The sequence below is a fragment of the Chlorocebus sabaeus genome, chromosome 7 (assembly GCF_047675955.1).
Source record: "Chlorocebus sabaeus isolate Y175 chromosome 7, mChlSab1.0.hap1, whole genome shotgun sequence".
NCBI classification, from domain to species: domain Eukaryota; kingdom Metazoa; phylum Chordata; class Mammalia; order Primates; family Cercopithecidae; genus Chlorocebus; species Chlorocebus sabaeus.
The window spans coordinates 70,418,426-70,439,296 of NC_132910.1; the positions used below are offsets into that span (position 1 = coordinate 70,418,426).

At 38.0% G+C, this 20,871-nt stretch overlaps 1 protein-coding gene across 6 annotated transcripts in view; it reads left to right on the forward strand.

The window, feature by feature from the left end:
- Positions 1-13,448: 13,448 nt before the first annotated feature.
- Positions 13,449-20,871, forward strand: part of USP53 (ubiquitin specific peptidase 53) — a 78,020-nt gene continuing 70,597 nt past the window's right edge. For 2 of the 6 annotated variants that reach the window (XM_037991336.2, XM_073017599.1), the window contains exons 1-2: positions 13,534-13,695; positions 18,392-18,515. The gene's annotated coding sequence lies outside the window, so the exon portion shown is untranslated. Of the gene's footprint in view, positions 13,696-13,995; positions 15,039-18,391; positions 18,516-20,871 lie in introns of those variants that run through there. The other 4 variants (XM_037991343.2, XM_007999662.3, XM_037991348.2 and 1 more) reach the window with 4 other exon arrangements.

Below are 20,871 nucleotides of genomic sequence, written 5' to 3' on the forward strand. Positions count from 1 at the left end.
GACTAACAGCAGATCTCTCGGCAGAAACTCTACAAGCCAGAAGAGAGTGGGGGCCAATATTCAACATTTTTAAAGAAAAGAATTTTCAACCCAGAATTTCATATCCAGCCAAACTAAGCTTCATAACTGAAGAAGAAATAAAATCCTTTACAGACAAGCAAACGCTGAGAGATTTTGTCACCACCAGGCCTGCCTTACAAGAGCTCCTGAAGGAAGCACTAAACATGGAAAGGAACAACCGGTACCAGCTACTGCAAAAACATGCCAAAATGTAAAGACCATCAGTGCTAGGAAGAAACTGCATCAACTAACGAGCAAAATAACCAGGTAACATCATAATGACAGATTCAAAATCACACATAACAATATTAACCTTAAGTGTAAATGAGCTACATACTCCAATTAAAAGACACAGACTGGCTAATTGGATAAAGAGTCAAGACCCATCGGTGTGCTGTATTCAGAAGACCCATCTCACGTGCAGAGACACACATAGGCTCAAAATAAAGGGATGGAGGAAGATCTACCAAGCAAATGAAAAACAAAAAAAGGGAGGGGTTGCAATCCTAGTCTCTGATAAAACAGACTTTAAACCAACAAAGACAAAAAGAGACAAAGAAGGCCATTACATAATGGTGAAGGGATCAATTCAACAAGAAGAGCTAACTGTCCTAAATATATATGCACCCAATACAGGAGCACCCAGATTCATAAAGCAAGTACTTAAGAGACCTACAAAGAGACTTAGACTCCCACACAATAATAACGGGAGACTTAACATCCCACTGTCAATATTAGACAGATCAATGAGACAGAAAGTTAACAAGGATAATCAGGACTTGAACTCAGCTCTGCAACAAGCAGACTTCAGAAACATCTACAGAACTCTCCACCCCAAATCAACAGAATATACATTCTTCTCAGCACCACATCACACTTATTCTAAAATTGACCACATAATTGGAAGTAAAACACTCCTCAGCAAATGTAAAATAACAAAAATCACAACAAACTGTCTCTCAGACCACAGTGCAATCAAGTTAGAACTCAGGATTAAGAAACTCACTCAAAACTGCACAACTACATGGAAACTGAACAATTTTCTCCTTAATGACTACTGGGTACATAATGAAATGAAGGCAGAAATAAAGATGTTCTTTGAAACCAATGAGAACAAAGACACAACGTACCAGAATCTCTGGGACACATTTAAAGCAGTGTGTAGAGGGAAATTTATAGCACTAAATGCCCACAAGAGAAAGCTGGAAAGATCTAAAATTGGCACCCTAACATCACAATTAAAAGAACTAGAGAAGCAATAGTAAACACATTGAAAAGCTAGCAGAAGGCAAGAAATAACTAAGATTAAAGCAGAACTAAAAGAGACAGAGACACAAAAAAGCCTTGAAGAAAATCAATGAATCTAGGAGCTGGTGTTTTTCAAAGATCAACAAAATTGATAGACCGCTAGCAAAACTAATATAGAAGAAAAGTGAGAAGAATAAGAAAGACACAATAAAAAGTGATAAAGGGGATATCACCGATTCCCCAGAAATACAAACTACCTTCATAGAATACTATAAACACCTCTATGCAAATAAACTAGAAAATCTAGAAGAAATGGATAAATTCCTGGACACATATAACCTCCCAAGACTAAACCAGGAAGAAGTGGAATCTCTGAATAGACCAATAACAGGCTCTGAAATTGAGGCAATAATCAATAGCCTACCAACCAAAAAAAGTCCAGGACCAGATGGATTCACAGCCAAATTTTACCAGAGGTACAAGGAGGAGCTGGTACCATTCCTTCTGAAACTATTTCAATCAATAGAGAAAGAGGGAATCCTCCCTAACTCATTTTATGAGGCCAACATCATGCTGATAACAAAGCCTGGCAGAGACACAACAAAAAAAGAGAATTTTACGCCAATATCCTTGATGAACATTAAAGTGAAAATCCTCAATAAAATACTGGCAAACCAAATCCAGCAGCACATCAAAAAGCTTATCTACCACGATCAAGTTGGCTTCAATGCTGGGATGCAAAGCTGGTTCAACATATACAAATCAATAAATGTAACCCATCACATAAACGGAACCAATGACAAAAACCACATGATTATCTCAATAGAAGCAGAAAAGGCATTTGACAGAACTCAACAGCCCTTCATGCTGAAAACTCTCAATAAACTTGGTATTGATGGAATGTATCTCAAAATAATAAGAGCTATTTATGACAAACCCACAGCCAATATTGTACTGAATGGGCAAAAACTGGAAGCATTCTCTTTGAAAACTGGCACAAGACAGGAATGCCCTCTCTCACCACTCCTATTCAACAGTGTTGGAATTTCAGGGCAATCAGGCAAGAGAAAGAAATAAAGCGTATTCAACTAGGAAAAGAGGAAGTCAAATTGTCCCTGTTTGCAGATGACATGATTGTATATTTAGAAAACTCCATCATTTCAGCCCAAGTCTCCTTAAGCTGATAAGTAACTTCAGCAAAATCAATACAAAATGGATACAAAATCAATGTGCAAAAATCACAAGCATTCCTATACACCATTAACAGACAAACAGCCAAATCATGAGTGAACTCCCATTCACAATTGCTACAAAGAGAATAAAATACCTAGGAATCCAACTTACAAGGGATGTGAAGGATGTCTTCAAGGAGAACTACAGACCACTGCTCAACGAAATAAAAGAGGACACAAACAAATGGAAGAATATTCCATACTCATGGATAGGAAGAATCAATATCGTGAAAACGGCCATACTGCCCAAGGTAATATATAGATTCAATGCTATCCCCATCAATCTACCAATGACGTTCTTCACAGAATTGGAAAAAAAACTACTTTAAAGTTCATATGGAACCCAAAAAAGAGCCCACATTGCCAAGACAACCCTAAGCAAAAAGAACAAAGCTGGAGGCGTCACACTACCTGACTTCAAACTATACTACAAGGCTACAGTAACCAAAACAACATGGTACTGGTACCAAAACAGAGATATAGACCAATGGAACAGAATGAGCCCTCAGAAATAATATCACACATCTACAACCATCTTATCTTTGACAAACACGACAAAAACAAGAAATGGGGAAAGGATTCCTTATTTAACACATGGTGCTGGGAAAACTGGCTAGTCATACATAGAAAGCTGAAACTGGATCCCTTCCTCACACTTATACAAATATTAATTTGAGATCGATTAAAGACTTAAATGTTAGATCTAAAACCATAAAAACCCTAGAAGAAAACCTAGGCGATACCACCCAGGACATAGGCACGGGCAAGGACTTCATGTCTAAAACACTGAAAGCAATGGCAACAAAAGCCGAAATAGACAAATGTGATCTAATTAAACTAAAGAGCTTCTGCACGGCAAAAGAAATTACCATCAGAGTGAACAGGCAACCTATAGAATGGGAGAAAATTTTTGCAACCTATCCATCTGACAAAGGGTAATATCCAGAAGCTACAAAGAACTTAAACAAATTTACAAGAAGAAAACAAACAACCCCATCAAAAAGTGGGCAAAGGATATGAACAGACACTTCGCAAATAAAGATATCTATGCAGCCAGCAGACACATGAAAAAATGCTCATCATCACTGGTCATCAGAGAAATGCAAAGCAAAACCACAATCAGATATCATCTCAAGCCAGTTAGAATGGCAATCATTAAAAAGTCAGGAAACGGGTGGGTGTGGTGGCTCACACCTGTAATCCCAGTACTTTCGGAGGCCAAGGCGGGCAGATCATAAGGTCAGAAGATTGAGACCATCCTGGCTAACATGGTGAAACCCCGTCTCTACTAATAATAGAAAAAAAAAAATTAGCTGGGTGTGGTGGCGGGCACCTGTAGTCCCAGCTACTTGGGAGGCTGAGGCAGGAGAATGGTGTGAACCCAGAAGTGTAGCTTGCAGTGAGTCGAGATCACACCACTGCACTCCAACCTGGGCAACAGAGTAAGATTCCATCTCAAAAAAAAAAAAAAAAAAAAAAAAAAATCAGGAAACAGATGCTGGAGAGGACGTGGAGAAACAGGAATGCTTTTACACTGTTGGTAGGAGTGTAAATTAGTTTAACCACTGTGGAAGACAGTGTGGCAATTCCTCAAGGATCTAGAACTTGGAGCGCTATTTGACCCAGCAATTCCATTACTGGGTATATACCCAAAGGATTATAAATCATGCTAGTATAAAGACACATGCACACATATGTTTACTGCGGCATTATTCACAATAGTAAAGACTTGGAACTAACCCAAATATCCATCAATGATAGACTAGATTAAGAAAATGTGGCACATATATACCATGGAATACGATGCAGCCATAAAAAACGATGAGTTAATGTCCTTTGCAGGCACATGGATGAATCTGAAAACCATCATTCTCGGCAAACTATCACAAGGACAGAAAACCAAACACTGCATGTTCTCACTCATAGGTGGGAACTGAAAAATGAGATCACTTGGACACAGGGCAGGGAACATCACACACTGGGGTCTGTTGGGGGTGGGGGGCTGGGGGAGGGATAGCATTAGGAGAAATACTGAATGTAAATGATGAGTTAATGTGTGCAGCACACCAACATGGCACATGCATACCTATGTATCAAACCTGCACGATGTGCAGGTGTACCCTAGAACTTAAAGTGTGGGGAAAAAAAAAAAAGGAATAAACAAGAACAAGTTATTCTTTTGCTAGGTAAAACCAACTGGTACTATATTAACAGCATGATGAGGGCCGGGCGCGGTGGCTGACGCCTGTAATCCCAGCACTTTGGGAGGCGGCCAAGGTGGGTGGATCACCTGAGGTTGGGTGTTGGCCTCGCCAACATGGCAAAACCCCTTCTCTACTAAAACTACAAAAAAACTACAAAAAAATTAGCCGGGCATGGTGGCATATGTCTATACTCACAACTACTCGGGAGGCTGAGGTAGGAGAATTGCTTGAATCCGGGATGCGGAGGTCCATTGCACTCCACCCTGGGCAACAACTGTCTGAAAAAAAAAAAAAAAAAAAAAAAAAGAAAGCTATTGTTCTTTCTTGTGCTAGTTGTTGCGTGCAATTTAAATGTCAGCACTGTTTTTAGCAACTGAAATAGCTTCCTTCTATCACATTAACACTATTAAAACTTGATAAAGAGTTCTTTAGAGTTAAAAGTATTTGAAACATTAGCAGAATAAAACTTGCAGGGAGCAATTTAATGAAAACACTTTGATTTAACAATGTCTAAAAAGGCTTTAACACACATACAAGGGATTTTACTTGCCCAGAGTTGGTTTGTGTTTTTCCTCAGCACAATTTCAGGTTTAGGGCTTGTTTCACTGATAAGAAAATGAAAGATTCAAGAACATAAACAGTTAAGAATTGGTAAAAAATTCAGTATCCTAGTATTTCCGCCTTCATATATACTTATAAATCTGGAAAATATTTTTGCCACTGAATATTTTCCAACAATCTTATTACATTATTTAAAATTAAGTGTTATTTTACTTTTTCCTTTTGACTGTGAAGTGAATTTTAACAAGGAAATTCAACTTGAAAACACTGGTGCCCTGAATATTTTTGCCATCTTTATAAAGAAAAGTGCTCTCCAGGGCAACTTCCTTTGGGTCTAGTATTTCAGCCAATATGCTATGAGCAAAAGACACTGTGTTACTGTACTATTGCATTTCTTAAAGAATTACTTTAAAAACAAGTCACTCCAAGGTGTAAAGTGAGTGTGTGTGTGTGTTTGTGTGCACGTGCAAGTCACAGAGGCTTGGATTTGTTATATTTCCAAGGGGTGGGAAAATAAGTTTGATACATTTGCAAACACGATGGTTGTTTTTCGTACAGAGAACTATCACAGATACCACAATTCAGAAAAAAGAAAATATTTGCTTTTGAAATACTCTTGACCTCCTTTTGTTCTCTTTCCTTTGTCTTATAAAAGGGTACAAAAGTACCAAGTATGTTTATCAATATTCCAATATTTGAATATAAAAGAAATTTTACTGCACTTTGAGAAAGAAAAGAGTTCCATCTTCCATGAAACTTCAGAATACTTCATGGAAAATTGTTCACACTAGGCAAATTCCAAATGTTAAGGAATTGGATTTCAAGCCTGGTTCTGCCAGAGTCTAGGATGACCTTGGGTAACTTTTCTTTCCTGGGCTTAAGTTTTCTCATATTTACAGTGAAGGATTTTTAACAAACTAATCTCTGAGGTCCTTTTCACCTCTAAGATTCTAAGGAATCTTATATATAAAATAATTTTATAAAACTAGTTTTATAAAAAGTTGAAGAGAAATGATGTTCATAGAAAGCAATCCTAGTGAATAACTTTATGACAATTAAACCTCCAGATATATTTGGCCATTACTTCTGGACCTATTATTAGTACAGTACATACTGGCTTTTTTCATTTCTACTTACTCTACTGTATTTCCATGGCTGTAACTTGACAGCATATTTAACTGATATGGTCTTTTATTTAGTCATTCATCTTCTGTTTATTGAGTGCCTCCTATGTTCTAGACACTATGCTAGGTACCTCATTTTCATTATTTCTAAAATAAGGATATTAGTAATATCTAAATATTAATATTTAGGATCATTGAAAAAGTTAAATAAAATAGGCTGCATAAAGCAGTTAGTTTCTAACACATATTTAGGGATTAAATAACAATTGAGAAAAGGCACTTTCATGCATTTAGAACAATGTACTCTAATTCTTTCATTCAAGCATGAGGAAAGAGAGGTTAAAAGCGGTTAAAACTGTCCTATCCATAGTCATACAACTACCTGTTGAGAGCAAAGAATATTCAGTGTTGTTTCTATCATATCCACGTTGCTTCTGACCACAAACAATTCCACAATTTGTTTTTTTCCATTCTTTTGCTCAGATTACAAAACATTGCCAGAAAAAAAAATCACATAACTAGGCAAATAAATGTCCAGAGGGGCTGGCAGTCCTACTTAATCCTGTTAACAGCCATCCAGTTAGCTAGGATACCCTGCTACACACAGATGAAAAAACTGAGATTCATGGAAGTTAATAACTTTTCAAGATCACACAAACACTAAATGGCAATGTCAGGATTTAAATCTATTTCTGTCCAGGTACAAAAACCATACTATTTTATGACACCATGTTGCCCTTAAATGTTTCTCTTCTTGGCTTTCTTTTTTTTGAGACGGAGTCTTGCTCTGTCGCCCAGGTTGGAGTGCAGTGGCCGGATCTCGGCTCACTGCAAGCTCTGCCTCCCGGGTTCACACCATTCTCCTGCCTCAGCTTCTCAAGTAGCTGGGACTACAGGCGCCCGCCACCTCGCCCAGCTAGTTTTTTGTATTTTTTAGTAGAGACGGGGTTTCACCGTGTTAGCCAGGATGGTCTCGATCTCCTGACCTCGTGATCCGCCCGCCTCGGCCTCCCAAAGTGCTGGGATTACAGGCTTGAGCCACCGCGCCCGGCCTCTCTTCTTGGCTTTCTAACAGTTTTAATTCTGCCATTAGGATTAATTTAGGCTGCAGCTAGAGCAGAATGTCAGGAATCCAGCCTTCGTCAACATTTTCCTTAATGACATAGCTGAAGACAAAGAAGATATTACTAATTTTTGCAATACAAAAATAGAGAAAGAACAGTGAATCTTATGAGATACGGCATGAAACTTCAAAGCAAAATAAGATACTTGAAAGAAATGAAGAAAACCGATGATGGGTTGCTTGTGCTCTGAGACAGCATAAAAATTTGTGTCCAAAAAAGAATAATGGCATTAAGATTTGGGAAACCTAGTTTCCTATCATTTATAAAAGAAAAATAAATGAAAAATTAGGTATTTTGAACATAAACTAATATTGGTTAACAAAGTGACACAGTTGCAAAACAATCTTATTTAAACTATCCTGATAAGAAAACAGTGTCTGAACTACAGGAGGAAATAATTTCTCCAAACCACAATTGGGGTAATTGCAAAAATCTGTTTTTATTTTCGGGCACCACATATTTTTCTGAAGTTGACAAGAGAGCATCTTGAATTCAGTCACATGGGTGGTATGTGAGGCTTGTTACTGCATTTGCCAGGAACATGTTGATGAAGCCATTGTCAGTGAACATAGATAAGAGTCTCCTTAGATACAGGCTCACATGGGGGAGAAAAGCATTTTAAACGATGATAGAAAAGTGTTTTCCTGTTACTGATAACTTAAATATCTTATTCACTTTTGGTTTTAGAACATAGCCAAACTGAAGTTTAAGTTACAGACTCATGCATATTTCTGTTCTTTTGCTCTCGTTCTTTACCTTCTACTCTTATTTTAATTCCTGATAGCTGATTGTTTTTTCTTATTTATATTTGACCTCCATTTTTTTTATTATATGCTACAATTTGCTTAAAATCATTTAAATCCTTTGTAGGATGAGGTGAAGTACTGTATAATAAATGAATGAATATGTGGATTAGTGTAACATTTACTAGGCTTTCAAAAATTGTTGATAGAGTAGAGTATTTTAGCTTAAAAACACAAAAGATACTTTCAGTGTTAAATAGTGTCTTATGAAAAAGGAGAATATAGATTTCTGTTGTTTCAAAGGACAAAAAAAAGGCTAGTATGTGGAAATTACTAGGAGATAGATTCCAACTCATTGTGATGAACAGTTTTTAACAGTTAGAGAAGTCTTAAAAGGGCAATAATAGGCTGCCCCGCAAAGCATTGTTTTCTATCACTGTTACCATATTTGAACAGAAGCTGATAGTCCACTGGTGAGGATGATCCTCCATTGAGTGGGAGGCTGGACCAGATGAAATCTAAAGCTTTCTGTATTTTTGGGATTTTAATTAAATACATATCAATGTCATCAATGATAATGGGATTCTGTAAGAACCTTTTTTTTTTTTTTTTTTTTTAAGTAATCAGTGTTAGTAATCACAATAATGGCACTAATGGCCATAATAACCTAGTGTGGGACTTTATAGTTGCCTTCATCTAGGGCCTTATAAAAAGGTATTTGTATAAGTATTTCTTCTCACCCTAATTTTACTAATAAGAACATTAGAATGTTTCAATGTGAAATAACATGGAAGGGTAATGAAATTGCCTACGCTGACACTAAGTCAGCAAAAATTAAAGAGGCCACTAGCAGTGATTTCCTAGCAAATGTTGACCTTCTAAGGCACAGCCTTAGAAGGTTTGGGATGGATGGCCAGAAAAGTTTCAGCCAAGGAAGAGCTAGCTAAGATATCATGGATATTGAATTTGAACTTTCAGTGTTTAACAAAATGTCATGTTGCAGAGCTTTGAGGAATCCACTAAACACTCAAGTCCAGAATTCCTTGTAAGAGGATAGAGGATCCTCAGGAACTTTCTCCTTCCCACCTCATCTCTGCCTATTTGTTCAGACCAGCTACTTTCAATGACAAGGCACATTGCTATAGCAATCACTTAGAGACCTATGGGAAGAATGTTCTAGGTCAGTAATTCTCAACTTTGATACTACTGACATTGGGGACTGGATAATTCTTTGTTGTGGGAGACTGTCTTGTCCATTGTAGGATGTTTAGCAGCATCCCTTCCCCCGATTGTGACAACCAAAAAATGTTTCCAACCATTGCCAAATGTTCACAGGAGAGAAAACCACCCCCAGTTTAGAACTAGTCTTCCAGACCTAGGGAATACAGAATGCAAAGTCTTGAACAGCATGAGATGTTGTTGCGGAGGTAGGAACAGATCATTCAGAGGTCTATAGGCCTTGGTAAGAATTCTGGATTTTATTCTATGTGAATGGAAAGTCACTGAACAATTTAAGTTGGGGAGTAACACGTCAATATTTTTAAAAGACTATTTGGCTGCTGTGTGGGAAACAGATTTAAAACCATGAGAATAAATATCAGGCACTAAGGCACATCAATATTTAAAGTAGATTGAAAAGTACAAGAGAAAAAGAGGCTGAGAAAGAGAAGTCCATGAGGCAGGATAAAAGCCATAAAGGAATGATGTCACAAAAATTGAGATGAAGATGTCAAGGAGGGAGTGGTCAATTGTTACTAGATTTTTCTGGTTGGCTCATCCCTGAGTCATAGCCTAGAGATTTCTCTTCTTGCCTAGCTATAGTTTCCCCTACAGTTCTTCTGTATCTTATTCCAAATGAATCATTCTGTCCCAGAACTTACAAAGGCTTCCCATTGTAGTCCTGTACTGGCCTTGCTCAATCCTGTTTCTAAAACTTTGCTCTTTTAAGTTACATCTCTTCCTCAATGCCTTCAAATACACCTGCTTATACCCCTTCCAAGCTGAAGTTCATATTTGATCTCCCACAGAAGCCCTCTCCAACTTTAGCCCACACAGATGACTCTATCCAAAAAAATCAATAAAACTTTCAATTTTTTACTTTATCCAATAAACACTACTTGTTAAGCATCTGTGCTAGGCACTGTGCTATGCCTTGGAAATATGAAAAAACAGAGGGCTTAGGTAGTAAGGAAATTCACTTGCCAGTCCTTCTTATGAAAGAATTTAGGAAAAAAAGGATTCTGTCTAGTAGCTAATCCTGAGTCATTCATTCATCTACTACTTCTCTATGCTGTATTTCACTCTACCCCACCCAGCTCAGTCATAGTTAAGCTGTTGATGACCTCCTGGAACTACTGGGTTACAGTTCCGCAGGACACAATGTTGCTACTCCTACCAGTCATTAGTGGCAGAGTGCATCTAGCCACAGAGTAGGACATTTCCCAAAGTCTGAGTTATAATCAATCCAGAATAACACTAAGAAGTGTGGATATGTGCTGGTGGTGTGAACTTTGGCTGAGCCTCAGCCGAACGATCTAGGGTGTTATTTGGCATGCCAAGCCTACTCCTTTTCATGATCTCTTTGCCTGTGGGAGGTGCAGAGATTGGGCTTCACAAATTTGGGTCCAGCCAATCAGAAACTAGTAAATCGAACCCACACACATGTCCCTCAAGGACAAATATTAATAGTTAATATATTTTAAATCCTTGTTGTGACTTTCCCGACTACAAATTTTCTGGGAGCAACTGCTGTCCTGCAATGTCAATTTTCTATTTTTTCATGTTTGCTTCAGACTCTGCCCTCTTGATGCTTAAACTGGGTCCTATTACAACTCTACCACTTAAGGATTGGTACATAGATATGCTTAAAACTGGTAGAAAGTATGAAAGTATATGATTTTAAAAGTACATACTCAGGGTTTAGTCAAATTCTTGAGCAGGGTGAACAGAAGGGTATTCTGTAATTGCTAAATAAGGCAGGGAGGTAGTATAAGCCATTATTATCCACAGTTAATTATTTCTCAAGGGCGGAAGTGGGGGTTACTCTGTCAGGTACATTTGCAGAAAAATAAATATAGTACAACATAATTGTTATAAAAAATAAGTCCCAAAAGGGTGAAGGAATGACAATTCTGTCTCAGAAAGTTATGAAAAGATCCATGGAGATAAGCATTCGCGAGAGAACCAAAGGATCTTGAGAGAACCAAGAACACAGAAAGCAACGACTTTAGAATGATTAATGTGGAGGAAATGGAGGAAGAATGGCAATGAGTTCAACAGTCTGATCATGGAAGGCCCTGCCGGTGGGTAATGAAAAATTCTTAGCAGAGAAGTATAATGATCGTATTTTCATGTTAGAAAAATTATTAATAGAATGGAGGTTTGACTGGTGTGGGAAATAACTAGAGAATATCTTGTGAATATTGCAATAGTACAAGAGAGATGAGTCATAAGGGATGGTGATTACTTGAAGGGCTAAGATAGTGAGAGTGCAGGGGTGGATTTGAGATACTTAAGGAAATAAGAGTCAGAATTTGATATTAGAAAAGAGGAAATGAAGGAAAAGTAACAAGAGTACTCATGGATTTCTGACTTGGGCAGTTGCGTGCCATTTTCTGAAACAGGGAATGGAAATGGTGTAGGTTCCAGATGGGTGAGGAAGAACATGGCATCAGTAGCAAAGTATAGTAAAGATGTCCATGCCAATTTGGGACATATTTAAGGTACTGTATGAAATGAAGTACCTTAAATGAAGATGTTGCTTAAAAATGTCTGACCTATAGATATACACCTGAGAGTTCCTGGTGCACAGGACACCTGGTAGGTAAAGTCCATGATGGAAAGAGACTGCTCAAGAAGACATGGATTAACATTAAACAGAAACAGTAAAAGAAAGTGGAGTGCTGGCGAACACAGAAACCATGCAGAAGAAAAACAGTATTTAAAGTGCACCAGAAAAGTAGCTGCAGAATGAGGAGAAAATGACACTAGGGAAACTGAGGGGAGAGTTAATTGCATGCTCTTATTGTTTTAAAAATGCAGAGTAGGATCTTTTTTTTCCCCACCCCTCCCACAGTTTTCAATATTTTGAGGGCAGAAACCACGGCTTCATTTTATCCTATTTCCTACAGTGCCTAGTTCAGTAAAGGGAAGATAGTAAATGCTCAATAAATTCTTAATGATTCAGCCTCAGATCACAAACGGGTCCTATTTGTCGCCTGTATCAAAGTCCAGTATTTCTTCCCCCTATTTCTTCAAATAAATTTTTAGAAGTGCCTCTGGGTTTACTGAAATCCATTTTTACAATTAGTATGTTCAGCTTACACCAGCTTCGGGATGAGTTCCAAAACCTTATTTATTTACTTGAGAGATATTTGGTACCAATGACAATGGGTTTTTCTTTCACTACTATTCCTAAGAAACCTTTTTTAAAATCAAAGTTTAGCCCAATTCCCAGCAGCACATTTTAACTCCAAACCTGTTAGAAAGCACGGCAAGGAGGTGGACAGACTTTTCTGACAATTAATCATTAACTACGTCAACAGACTTATTAAAGCTATCTAATTAAAGGCAAGAAACAACTGCTTGGGGAATACACACTCACGCCACAGGAAGCCATTTAACTGCAAACAGATCGTCTAACGACTCACGGAAAGCTAAAGGAAACTGCGTGTCCGCAAGGGGTTTTGATGCCAAACTACGGATTGTTCTCTCAGGTAACACCTAACCTAAGTGAAGTCCTTGGTGGATCCGCGTTCTTGAGCTTAGAAAATACCGAATGAACTACCAAGAGCACCAGAATAATCGCCTCCTCCTGAGGAACTAGCCTCTCTTTCTCGCCACACCAGACAGCACGTCCTACAACCACCTTACCCCCAACAACCAAACTCCAGCGCCACGCTGCCGCTTCTGGGCAAATGTTCTATCTCCTGGTCTCGCGCGATCTCGCGCCTTCGAGGAAGCCAACTGTATCGCGCTTGCCATCAAATCCCCGCGGGAATAGGATTCCGCAGGTCCGGAAAGCCGGGAAATCGCGAGCGGAGGCGGGGTTACCTCCTTGAGCGTGAAGGCGGAGCCAGCTCCGAGGGGCAGGCTCGAGGCGGGGAGAGGGGCGGGGCTCCAGGGACCTGTTGATCGCAGGTGTCACTGGTCTGACTGGCCCCTGGGTATTGGGGCGTGTGCGCATGCTCCGCTCGCAGGGTCGGGCCCTGGGCGGCGGAGACCAGCCTCCTCTGCTCCAGTTCCCGGTGAGCCTCGGTACGGTGGCAGCAGTCCGTGTGTCTGGTAGGTGTCGGCGTGAAGCGGAGCTGGGCCAGCGGGAGGTAGCTGTGTGGGAGTGGAAGGCCGGTATTTCTCTACCTGGACCGCACGCTCCTCGCGCAAGGAGGGTAGAGCTCAAGGTAAGTCTCCGAAGCCAGCCTTGTGGTTGGAGATCCAGCGACCTGCGAGCCCCGCGGGCCTGACCGGGACACTCTCATTCTAGCCCCAGAGCTTGTCTCTCCCCTCGCAGCCCGGCGACATCCTCCGGCCCCGGCCCTCAGGGCACACACACACTCTCTCCGCTGGACGGTTCAGGCGCCAGAGGTCGCGCAGCCCTCTTGCCCCTTCTGGTCGCGTCTGGCGGAGATGCCTCAGGCCAGGCTGGAGGCGCGCGCGAGGCGGGAGGAGGTGCTGTACTGGCTGGGTCCTGGTTTTTATTGCTGCCGTGTTTGAGGGCGGCGACGGGGCAGAAGCTGGAGTCCTGCTGGGGTTATGAATATTACCCTTACTTGGCTCCTGCCCCTCCCTGTCCAGGCCACATTGCCTCGCCTGAGCACACAGGTTTTTACTTAAAGGGGTCCAGGATGGTTATACTCCCTCCTTGGAGAAGAGAGATGACTGGACTCTTGGGGTGGTGGGTGGTGGTTTCTCAGTGGTAGTGGTGATGTATATAAAGTTAATGTTTAGCTTCTAAAGGGTGGCTTACGGGGCATTTACCAAACTATTTTTAAACAGTGTTGGAGAACAGGAAGTACTTGCACAGGTGTAATAGGGAGGGTTTCTAAAACCTGCAATCTGAGGGTGTTTTGAGGTTTGTAACCCTACTACAAGGTTTTCTTGATCAATGCAAAGTATGCAGGGAATTACCAGTTGGACAGCAAAGTTTTCCGAACGTTTCCTTATCTGGAAATATGTGTGTGTGTGTGTGTGTGTGTATAAATATATATATTTTGTAAAGAATATCTAAGGCTATTTTTGAGGTAGGTTTAATAGTAAACCTGTAGTCCCAGCTACTCGGGAGACTGAGGCAGGAGAATTGCTTGAACCAGAGCTTGCAGTGAGCCGTGATCGCGCCACTGCACTCCAGCATGGGCGACAGAGCGAGACTCCGTCTCCAAAAAAACAAAAACAAAAACAAAAAAACCCAGTAAACTTAGGAAAGAAGGTTTTTGTGATTAAGATCCGATTCACTTTCAGTTCTTTAAAGAAAAACCTTGCTGGTTTTCACTATTTAAAGTGAGTAGCAAGTGCTAACACAAAATATCGGATGGAGATGAACTTTTAGTTACATTTATACTTGTTAGTTTTATTTTCTGTTCTTTTCAGTTCCATGATGATGGTCTAAGCAAAGACCCTTAGTCCTGTTAAAGATACATTTAAAAAACAAAACAAAACAAAACCAAAGGGAACAAAACTTACTCTGCAAAAGTAATATATGATTTATCTGCTGTTGTCATAAGAATTCCAAATAGACAAACTCAGTGTAAGTAGTAGTTAATTATAGTCTGAGAAATAAGGTTTTTGTTTTGTATGTCAATGGCTTTTAAAATAACCTCCTTGATACAATTTGTGCAGGTTCGTGATTACTGGTGATAAACCATGAAAGTGGTTTATTAAGATTTTTTCATTACTGAAACTAGTAGATGTGTGTATTTCTTCCTAACGTGTAAAAAAGAGACTAAGAACCGGCCTTTCCTTTTTCCTAAGAATTTTAAAAAGTATTTTTAAAAATGTATGTAGATTGTGTAAGTTCATGGAATTTGACACTAATAATCAATTCATTAACATTATTTTCACTAAACGATGCACAAGATAGTTTTAAAAAAGATATTTTAATGGGAAGGGAGACTTTTCCACCTAGTTTATTCTTTTCCTTAAAGAAAAAAAAGAAAAATCACAGTACTCTTAAGACCTGCCATATGTGCTGTGATTCAAGTTCTTTTATATTGTTTAGTGTTAGATGTTTATTTTAAGCTCTGCAGTATCAAGAAGTACAACTTCGGTACCATATGGTTTACAAGTTTGTTTTAGCAAGACAAAGTTTAAAAATGAAAGTTTTATCTCATTTAAGGTTACATATAGCTTTAAAAGCCAAAATCAGAATTATTTTCCCTCCTAGAACTGTTTGGAACTCTCTTACTTACTGGGGTAGAAGGGGTACATGCTTTACCCTACAACTTTCAAAAACATGTTTGATCTTTATAAAGTGATGGATTAAACTATCCTACAAAGATACTTAGTTACTGAAATACTTAGAAGATCCTTTTTGACAGCTTTAACTATATGGTATTTATTGTAGAACTCAAAAACAACCTTTAGAAAGCTGGGTAGTTTATATATTGCATCTGGAAGCATTTTGAACACAGTGTGCTTGGTGTGCTAGGGCCAAAATGATTGCCAGGTTAGCTTACTCTGCTCATGAGCTCTTGTTTTAAGGAAGGAAGTGTGCTGATTTATGTCATCTTTGCAGAGCTAGGTAGAAATAATGATGTCACAAATAATAGTATTATTATATTGTTAATTTTGTACAGATAATTTTAGAAACTTTTGCATTACAGTATTTGCACATAAAAGGAGCAAGGAATGGATGCAACCTGCTCTGCTACAAGTAAAAATCCTCAAAGGATAAATTTTAAATAACTTTATGTAATATCATAATCTTTACAGGTTATACATTTTTTAAAATTCATAAGAATACCATAGATACCGTGTACAGTATATAGAATATTTAGGCAAATAATATTCTAGCTCTTCCAAGTTAACTCATATCCTCTATCAGGAATTGTTGAACCAAAAGCCCATGATTAGAACTGTGGTCTATGGTTAGAATTGAGTTTTAATATAATTGGTTTTTTTTGTGATCTTAGTATTTTTGTCTTCTTTTTTTATGCTATGAATTTTATTTTGTTCATTTACAAACATTATTCATAGAAAGCTTCATTAGGCCACCAAAGATGTCCATGATACAAGAAAAGGCTACAAACCATTGCATCTGGCTAAAGAATTTTGATTTTACGTGGGACTTCAGAAGAGTTGCTTCATATACTCATCTTTGTAGTTCATCAGAATTTTTTTCTGCAGAATAAACCTTATTCCAATATCTTAGCTATTTTTATGAACAAAATCAGTTATTTGAGGTGTCATGGTATTTTTGAATTAATTTGAAGATAATTACATTAGTCTTCAATTTTACACATATTACAAAAAAGAAGTTTTAAGAAATACCCTTCCTTTGGAAGTTTTTTACTGCTGCGCTTTTCTGAGTTAGAGGTATTCAATAAACATTATTGACCTCCTATTGTATGCTAGGCATAGTACTAAACACTAGAAAGTAAAAAGTTAATTAGATAATGTTGGCTGGGCACTGTGTCTCACGCCTGTAATCCCAGCACTTTGGGAGACTGAGGCAGGTGGATCACTTGAGGCCAGGAGTTTGAGACCAGCCTGGCCAACATGGTGAAACCCTATCTCTACTAAAAAATACAAAAATTAGCCAGGCGTGGTGGTGCACACCTGTAGTCTCAGCTACTAAGAGGCTTGAGGCAGGAGAATCACTTGAACCCGAGAGGTGGAGGTTGCAGTGATCCAAGATTATGCCATTGAACTATAGCCTGGGCGACCGAGTGAGACTCTGTCTAAAAAAAAAAAAAAAAAAAAAATCATTAAGTAGTTATTATTTTGAAAACTTGTACATTTGTTGAAAATTTCTAAATCAAATCTCTGTTGCTGACATTGTTATTTCAGTCACTTTATCTTTCTTTCTGATCCATTGACTGCTAACATTTTCACTCAATTTTCTCCTCTCCTTTCTAGTCCAGAAAAGTTTTGTAAATGAACATTTACAACAATTCTTATTGAAAATCCACTTATAATGTGAAGCATTCCCAAACATTCATTTTACAAATTAGGTTTTTCATATACTAGTTATTCTTAAACTAGGATAGCTCCATAACAAAAATTGCTTATCATTTACTAAGAACCGCTACTAAAATTTTAAATTTAAGAAATTGACATTTTGTTGAACAGTTTATCTGATCTCATTAATCTGAATTAAAGCAATAGTTAAGTTTAATATATCAGTTTAAGGTATTTCCTTAAAGAAAGCAAAATGGAATATAAAATATATAATACAGCTTCTGCTTTTTTCTAAATCCTTGTTGATATTGTTAAAAATCATTTTACGTGGAAGATAATGTTGTTATAATTAGCCTGCATTCGTTGAATGCCTATGTTTTGGCCATTTATTAGGTATTTTATACATGGTTTATGATTCTCACAATAGTCCTATGAACCTTTTTATATTGATTTTGATTATGGATGATGAAATTGATACATTTTTAATGATTGAGTAGTTGAGCAATGTGTTGTAAATTTTATATCAGAAGAGGAATAAAATATCTATGGGAATTATAAGGTCACTATCAGGGTATGGATTCCATCCTTGTCAAGAACCCATCAGGGTATTCTTTGCCCATCAGATACCTCATGTTTTGGCTTTTTCTTAACTCCTCATCCTGCATAAAAAACTGTTGCCCCTCTCATGGTTCCCCTCCCCATACTTAGGTGAGCAGATTGTTTGAGCCCTAGATTTTTCCTCCCATATGGTGCTGCCATATAGGCATGAGATAATGCTCCTCCTTTGTCAGTGTAGTACTGACAGTAGTTTCCTACCTGCCAGATGGTAGGAAATTGTCCTATACTTTAGTGCCTAGGTTGTCTTTGTTAGGAACACTGTTTTTTCCAAAGGGTTTGTTGTTTGAGATTTTACTTTATTTCCTGAGCTTCCTTTAATAAATATTTGATGAAAACTTAACCATGCACTGTGTTCTGTTCCAGATGCTTGCAATTTGCTTTACATTCTAAGGGGATTTGGAGAAGAGACAATAAAGAATAAACAGTCAATTCTATAATATATTTAGAAGGAGAAAAGTGCCAAGGAGGAAAGAAAAAGTAGAGCATGGTAAGAGGAATTGGGAAAGTGTGGTACAGATTGTGATGGTTTGCAATTTTAAGTAAGTGTAGGCCTCATTTAAGTGATTTTTTTTAGCAAAGCAATTATGAAGGGAGGGAGGGCAAAGCCATGTGGGCATCATGGGGGGAAATGTGTTCCAGGCAGGGGAATGGCCAGTGCAAACAATATAGAGAACAGAGGTTTGCATGGTGTGCAGGAATGAGAAGGAGACTGATGTGGCTGGAATGGGAAAGCCAAAGGTCAAGAAGTTGGATGAGGGGCTGGGCAGATAGTGACCTTATGATTTAATTTTAGAAAGATCTCTGTCTACTCCCCGGAATAGACTTATATGTTACTGTGTAGGGGTAGAAGCCAGGAGACAGGCAGCTATTTTTTAATCCACACAAGATGTGATGATGGCCAAGACCAGAATTGTTGAAGTGGAGGTGGTGAGAAGTGGTCAGATCCTGAAATATGAGAGAAAAAGAAGTCAAAGATGACATCAAGATACTTGTTCTCAGCAACTGGAAAGATAAAGTAGCCATTGCCCGAGATGGGGAAGAAGGTATAGATAAAGTTAAGAGTTCAGTTCGGGGCTTTGTCAAGGCAAATAAGTGTTAGGTTATTGCTGACTTGACATAATTTTCTTCTGGAGATCATGTCTTAAAGTAGACTACCATACGCGGTTTTCTTTATGACCATGTCCTATATTCTGGATACATATGTATGCTTGTCTTTTGCTAGTTAGTTACTAGTGGAAACTGGTGAATAGGTAAAAGCAACATGAAATAAATCAGAGTTTTTTGTTAGATACAAAGCAATAGAGCAAAAAAATGGAAACATTGAAAATTACTTAAAATTTACCGTCTTTTTGTTGGCAGTATTATAGTCTTTTTTCTTATTAATTTTATTTTCTGTCTCTGTTGTATAAATTTTCTACTGCAGTCTTCTCTAATTCCTCCATTTCTAGAGTGACAATGGTTTTATACATCAAAGAATATTTATTCTTCAATTATACCTTCCTTACTATAATCCTTTAGCTTTATAAACACAAAGTTACTTCTCTAATGAAAGATATTTTTTCTTTTTTCTGACACTATCTACTTGAAGATAAAGGTTTTTTTTGTATTACTTCAACTTGGTATAACTCTCTGTTTGCTATCTAGTTATCTAAAATAAAATCTTAAATACTTCTACTAGTAAGATGTGTAAATCTTAAATACTTCTACTAGTAAGATGAGCAGTTGTAGCGTATCATCAGAAAGTCCTCAGTTTATCTTTGAGGAGCTGTTAGTGAAAAGATGTTAATATGAAGTTTTACTTTACAGCTTGATGTCTAGACCTGTGTACTGTTAAGAATATCTTTGCATAGAAGTGATTCTCTACTAATATGGAATTATGGATATTTCTAATTTTCTTTATGTAGTATTTCTGTGGTATTTCAGAAATCTAATGAACAAGTACTGTTTGATAATCAAAAGAAAAAATCAATACACATAAAAGAACAAAGAGTCTTATGGCTTTATGAACCATTATATTAGTTTCCTAGGGCTGTTGTAACAAAGTACCACAAACTGGGTGGCTTAAATGACAGAAATTTATTCTCTCACAGTTCTGGAGCTAGAAATCCAAAATCCAGTTGTCAGCAGGATTGGTTCCAACTGAGGGCTCTGAATGGAATCCTTCCTTGCCCCTTCCTAGCTTCTGACAGTGGCTGTTCATCTTTGGTGTTCCTTGACTTGCAGCTTCATCCTTCTAGCCTCTGCCTCTGTCATCATTCTCTCTCTTTCTCTTTTTGTAATGACTGCTACCAGTCACATTGGATTAGGGCCCACCCTAATGACCTCATCTTAAGCTGATAACATTTGCAAATACCCTGTTTCCAAATACATTGACATTCACAGGTCTGAGAGTTAGACATGTGTTTTTGGGAGACACAATTCAACCCATAATAGGTATAATGAATCAGGTTTAAGATGCCATTATCATTTACCCAGAGCATTCTAGTAGCCTGATAAAGTTATTGGATGTTAGAATTATTGGATGTTAGAATTTGACCAAATTCCATATAGTGTCATCCCCTTTTGGGGGAAAACACCTATTAAATAATTTATATAGCATGGTAGATTACTTAACTAATTATGTATTGGGCTTAAGTTTCGGAAGGAGAAAAGATAGTCTGATAGTCTTGTCTGGGGTAATGAAGGAGAGTGGCTCTGGAATCTTGCCTTTTGGGATAAAATTATTGCTGGTAAAGCACTGACTCATAAGAAAGCAGCAGTGACTTATTTTCTTTCTTTTCTTTCTCTCTCATACTTCTGATTAATTTTAAAGTTCAAATTTAAGTTTTTTATTTTTAAATATT